The following is a 6,366-nucleotide window of genomic DNA, read 5'->3' as shown; positions in this document are numbered from 1 at the left end:
CCAGCAAGCCTTTCAAAAGTAAATGTACACAATCTGTAACGGCTCTGTAATGCCAGACGCTGGGAGACGAGAAGTAAGTACAGGGAATGAACTGTTCTGCTTGCGGTTATGGAACCGCCACCTGTCCCAGACCTGCTGTTTTCAACTCTTAATGATCGGCTATGAAAAGCCAACTGAAAATTATTCATGATTATTATTTGACCATGCTTGTCACTTATGAACATTTTGAACATCTTGGCATAGTTCTGTTATAATCTCCACACGGCACAGCCAGAAGGGGACTGGCCACCCCTCATAGCCTGGTTCCTCTCTAGGTTTCTTCCTAGGTTTTGGCCTTTCTAGGGAGTTTTTCCTAGCCACCGTGCTTCTACACCTGCATTGCTTGCTGTTTGGGATTTTAGGCTGGGTTTCTGTACAGCACTTCGAGATATTAGCTGATGTACGAAGGGCTATATAAAATAAACTTGATTGATTGATTATTTATTTGATTAACAGACATTAATAACAGGAACAGCGTCTGGACAGGAGAAACGTAACAACATCAATACAGACACGGGAAATTAACTGGAGGGGGTGACAGATATAGGGTAGATAATCAATGACGTGATGGAGTCCAAGTGAGTCCGATGAAGCGCTGGGGCGCGTAACGATGGTGAGAGGCGTACGTAATGATGAGCCGTCTGGCGACCTCGAGCGCCAGAGGGGGGGGAGCGGGAGCAGACGTGACAAAATCATTGGTAAACTCATCAGAAAACTTGATATTTGACATTCCATCAGTCCTGGAAGAAAGAAAATAAACATGTGCTTAGTTTTCACTGCATCTTAGTCAGTCCTAAACAGTCTTCATCTTAATCGAGCTTATTGCATCTTGGGCAGGAAGTCTTGACAAAACCATGTGTATACACAATCATACTTCAGACACATCAGATGATACAGTGGCACGTTAAGCGGAACAGGCACCTTCTAAAGTAAATAATCCCAGAGCTCCTTTCTTGTCGTCTTATCATTTTGAACCTGTTGCATTGACATGCAGAACCAGTGAACAGTCTGGACACACCTACTCATTCACGGGTTTTTCTATATTTTTACTATTTTCTACATTGTAGAATAATAGTGAAGACATCAAAACTATTAAATAACACATATGGAATCTCATGTAGTAACCAAAAAAGTGTTAAACGAATCAAAATATATTTTATATTTTTGATTCTTCAAAGTAGCCACCCTTTGCCTTGATGACAGCTTTGCACACTCTTGGCATTCTCTAAACCAGCTTCACCTCGAATGCTTTTCCAAAAGTCTTGAAGGAGTTCCCACATATGCTTAGCACTTGTTGGCTGCTTTTCCTTCACTATGCGGTCCAACTCATCCCAAACCATGTAAATTGGGTTGAGGTCGGGTGATTGTGGAGGCAAGGTCATCGGATGCAGCACTCTGTCACTTTCCTTCTTGGTCAAATAACCCTTAACTGGCTTGACGTGTGTTGGGGAATTGTCCTGTTGAAAAACAAATGATAGTCCTACTAAGTGCAAACCAGATTGGACGGCGTATCACTGCAGAATGCTGTGGTAGCCATGCTGGTTAAGTGTGCCTTGAATTCTAAATAAATCACAGACCGTGTCACCAGCAAAGCACCCCCACTCCATCACACCTCCTCCTCCATCCTTCACGGTGGGAACCACACATGCGGAGATCATCCGTTCACCTACTCTGTGTCTCACAACGATACGGCGGTTGGAACCAAAAATCTAAAATTTGGACTCAGACCAAAGGACACATTTTCACCGGTTTAATGTCTATTTCTTGTGTTTCTTGGTGCAAGCAAATCTCTTATTATTTAGTAGTGGTTTCTTTGCAGCAATTCGACCATGAAGGCCTGATTCATGCAGTCTCCTCTGAACAGTGGATGTTGAGATGTGTCTGTTACTTGAACTCTGTGAAGCATTTATTTGGGCTGCAATTTCTGAGGCTGGTAACTATAATACTTATCCTCCGCAACAAAGGTATTTCTGGGTTTTCCTTTCCTGTGGCGGTCCTCATGAGATCCAGTATCCTGTGGCGGTCCTCATGAGATCCAGTATCATCATAGCGCTTGATGTTTTTTGCGAATGCACCTGATGAAACTTTCAAAGTTCTTGAAATTTTCCACATTGCCTGACCTTCACGGCTTAAAGTATTGATGGACTGTTGTTTCTCTTTGCTTATTTGAACTGTTCTTCACATAATGTGGACTTGGACTTTTACCAAATAGGACTATCTTCTGTGTACCACCCCTACCTTGTCGCAACACAAGTGATTGGCTGAAACACATTAAGAAGGAAATACATTTCTCAAATGAACTTTTAACAAAACAAACCTGTTAATTGAAATGCACTCCAGTTGACGATCTCATAAAGCTGTTTGAGAAAATGCCAAGAGTGTGCAAAGCTGTCATCAACACAAAAGGTGGCTACTTTTTAAATTTGTTTTACACTTTTTTGTTACTACATGATTCCATATGTGTTAATTCATAGTAGAAAATAGTAAAAATAATGAAAACCCTTGAAGGAGTAGGCGTGTCCAAACTTTTGACTTGTATTGTATGCTCTTTCTGTCCCAACTGTCACAGAATCTCTGTCCCAAAGGTCCCTTACAGCCTGTTTGAGTTCAGTGAGTACCATTCATTTTCACTGGCGGCTGATCTATTTGTCCACAGGAAGCTTAGCTTTAACCCAAACGACAGATGGAAGCCTCTGATATGATATGAGTCTCAATTCCTTTTTTCCTCATGTGACCTTGTATTATAACACACTTCTTCAAAGTACTAAGACACCACATTATTAAAGTGCTGAAAGCCACTAATAACATATTACATTAACACATCTCTAGTAACCCATTATAATATTCATACAGTATATTCGGTAATAGTTCTCTCTCCTTTTATATCTCTCTCCTTTTATATCACGCAGAATCCCTATATAATGTTAAAAACTCAGCTCACAGAATTGGTTGGGGTGTTCATTCAGACACGCACCTCTTTCACACCGGGGCTAGTCCCCTGACAGCTCTCATTCACTCAGTACAAATTGTATCTCTAATTGTCCAAATTTCAATCCTTCGTTGAACTTCAGCTTACCAATTATTTTCCAAATATCAATCTGTTATTATCCACATTTCAATCTCTCAATTTCCAAATTTCAAACATATTAACCCGTCATTTCAACACTCAACACAATTCTCACATCCACATTCACTTAGTACTATTCCCCAACACACCCTGTAATCCCCCCTGGTTAGACCTTATGCATCTTCAACCATTCTCTTGTCGTTACCTTCTTTTGCAGTTCCTCTATAGTCTCTATAGTCTCTATAGTATCTATTGTCAGTATAGTATCTTTAGTCCCTCAGTATCGATAGTCTCAATAGTCTATATAGACATAAATGCTATAGTCTCTATGGACTGTATAGTCTTCCCATACATGCATACATATATACAGTATGTAGTGATGTTTCCAGCTAAAGCAGTCAATCAATTAATCAATCAATCAAGAGAAGACACATACACACAATGATGCCCTCTTGTGGGACTCACATTCACAGTGTGATTAGAGACTCTGAAACCAGGTTGACACTGGCAGTGGTAGCTCCCGAAGGTGTTGAGGCAACTGGTGTTGCTGCCACAAACCTGAGGTGTCTCCTGGCACTCATCGAGGTCTGAAGAGAGAAGGAAACATGTTGATAGGGCAGTGACTCCCAATCCTCTCCTCCAGTGACTCCCTATCCTCTCCTCCAGTGACTCCCCATCATCGCCTCCAGTGACTCCCTATCCTCTCCTCCAGTGACTGCCTAACCTCTCCTCCAGTGACTACCTATCATCTCCTCCAGTGACTCCCTATCATCTCCTCCAGTGACTCCCTATCATCTCCTCCAGTGACTCCCTAACCTCTCCTCCAGTGACTCCCCAACCTCTCCTCCAGTGACTCCCCAATCTCTCCTCCAGTGACTCCCTAACCTCTCCTCCAGTGACTCCCTATCCTCTCCTCCAGTGACTCCCTATCCTCTCCTCCAGTGACTCCCTAACCTCTCCTCCAGTGACTCCCTAACCTCTCCTCCAGTGACTCCCTATCCTCTCCTCCAGTGACTCCCTATCCTCTCCTCCAGTGACTGCCTAACCTCTCCTCCAGTGACTACCTATCATCTCCTCCAGTGACCCCCTAAACTCTCCTCCAGTGACCCCCCAATCTCTCCTCCAGTGACTCCCCAATCCCTCCTCCAGTGACTCCCCAATCTCTACTCCAGTGATTCCCTAACCTCTCATCCAGTGATTCCCTAACCTCTCATCCAGTGACTCCCTAACCTCTCCTCCAGTGATTCCCTAACCTCTCCTCCAGTGATTCCCTAACCTCTCCTCCAGTGACTCCCCAATCTCTCCTCCATTGACCCCCTAACCTCTTATCCAGTGACCCCCTAACCTCTCCTCCAGTGATTCCCTAACCTCTTCTCCAGTGATTCCCTAACCTCTCCTCCAGTGACTCCCTAACCTCTCATCCAGTGATTCCCTAACCTCTCCTCCAGTGACTCCCTATCCTCTCCTCCAGTGACTCCCCATCATCGCCTCCAGTGACTCCCTATCCTCTCCTCCAGTGACTCCCTATCATCTCCTCCAGTGACTCCCTATCATCTCCTCCAGTGACTCCCTATCATCTCCTCCAGTGACTCCCTAACCTCTCCTCCAGTGACTCCCCAATCTCTCCTCCAGTGACTCCCTAACCTCTCCTCCAGTGACTCCCTATCCTCTCCTCCAGTGACTCCCTAACCTCTCCTCCAGTGACTCCCTATCCTCTCCTCCAGTGACTCCCTATCCTCTCCTCCAGTGACTCCCCATCATCGCCTCCAGTGACTCCCTATCCTCTCCTCCAGTGACTGCCTAACCTCTCCTCCAGTGACTACCTATCATCTCCTTCAGTGACTCCCTATCATCTCCTCCAGTGACTGCCTAACCTCTCCTCCAGTGACCCCCTAAACTCTCCTCCAGTGACCCCCCAATCTCTCCTCCAGTGACTCCCCAATCCCTCCTCCAGTGACTCCCCAATCTCTCCTCCAGTGATTCCCTAACCTCTCATCCAGTGATTCCCTAACCTCTCATCCAGTGACTCCCTAACCTCTTCTCCAGTGATTCCCTAACCTCTCCTCCATTGACCCCCTAACCTCTCCTCCAGTGATTCCCTAACCTCTCCTCCAGTGATTCCCTAACCTCTCCTCCAGTGATTCCCTAACCTCTCATCCAGTGACTACCTAACCTCTTCTCCAGTGATTCCCTAACCTCTCCTCCAGTGACTCCCTAACCTCTCATCCAGTGATTCCCTAACCTCTCATCCAGTGACTCCCTAACCTCTCATCCAGTGATTCCCTAACCTCTCATCCAGTGACTCCCCATCATCGCCTCCAGTGACTCCCTATCCTCTCCTCCAGTGACTCCCTATCATCTCCTCCAGTGACTCCCTATCATCTCCTCCAGTGACTCCCTATCATCTCCTCCAGTGACTCCCTAACCTCTCCTCCAGTGACTCCCTAACCTCTCCTCCAGTGACTCCCTAACCTCTCCTCCAGTGACTCCCTAACCTCTCCTCCAGTGACTCCCTAACCTCTCCTCCAGTGACTCCCTAACCTCTCCTCCAGTGACTCCCTAACCTCTCCTCCAGTGACTCCCTAACCTCTCATCCAGTGACTCCCTAACCTCTCCTCCAGTGATTCCCTATCCTCTCCTCCAGTGATTCCCTAACCTCTCCTCCAGTGACTCCCCAATCTCTCCTCCATTGACCCCCCAACCTCTCATCCAGTGATTCCCTAACCTCTCATCCAGTGACTCCCTAACCTCTTCTCCAGTGATTCCCTAACCTCTCCTCCAGTGATTCCCTAACCTCCCCTCCAGTGACTCCCTAACCTCTCATCCAGTGATTCCCTAACCTCTCATCCAGTGACTCCCTAACCTCTTCTCCAGTGATTCCCTAACCTCTCATCCAGTGACTCCCCATCATCGCCTCCAGTGACTCCCTATCCTCTCCTCCAGTGACTACCTATCATCTCCTCCAGTTACTCCCTATCATCTCCTCCAGTGACTCCCTATCATCTCCTCCAGTGATTCCCTAACCTCTCCTCCAGTGACCCCCTAACCTCTCATCCAGTGACCCCCTAACCTCTCATCCAGTGACTCCCTAACCTCTCATCCAGTGACTCCCTAACCTCTTCTCCAGTGATTCCCCAACCTCTCCTCCAGTGACTCCCTAACCTCTCCTAATCTCTCCTCCAGTACCTGGACAGTCCACGTATTTGATGTATTCCAGAACTAACGTAGCTGATGTAAGGAATTAAAGTCTTGATGATCAG

General features: G+C 46.3%; 1 long non-coding RNA gene across 1 annotated transcript in view; it reads right to left on the bottom strand.

Annotated features, from left to right (window-relative positions):
• Positions 1-472: 472 nt before the first annotated feature.
• LOC120019277 overlaps positions 473-6,366 on the bottom strand; it is an 8,209-nt gene continuing 2,315 nt past the window's right edge. The window contains exons 3-4 of the long non-coding RNA XR_005472317.1: positions 3,572-3,693; positions 473-779 (exon numbers count right to left, since the gene is read on the bottom strand). This is a non-coding gene — a long non-coding RNA (uncharacterized LOC120019277). The remainder of the gene's footprint in view (positions 780-3,571; positions 3,694-6,366) is intronic.

Source organism: Salvelinus namaycush, chromosome 2, assembly GCF_016432855.1.
Source record: "Salvelinus namaycush isolate Seneca chromosome 2, SaNama_1.0, whole genome shotgun sequence".
Classification (NCBI taxonomy): domain Eukaryota; kingdom Metazoa; phylum Chordata; class Actinopteri; order Salmoniformes; family Salmonidae; genus Salvelinus; species Salvelinus namaycush.
Note: the sequence above shows the minus strand (reverse complement) of the source record. Positions and strands in the feature narration are given on the sequence as shown.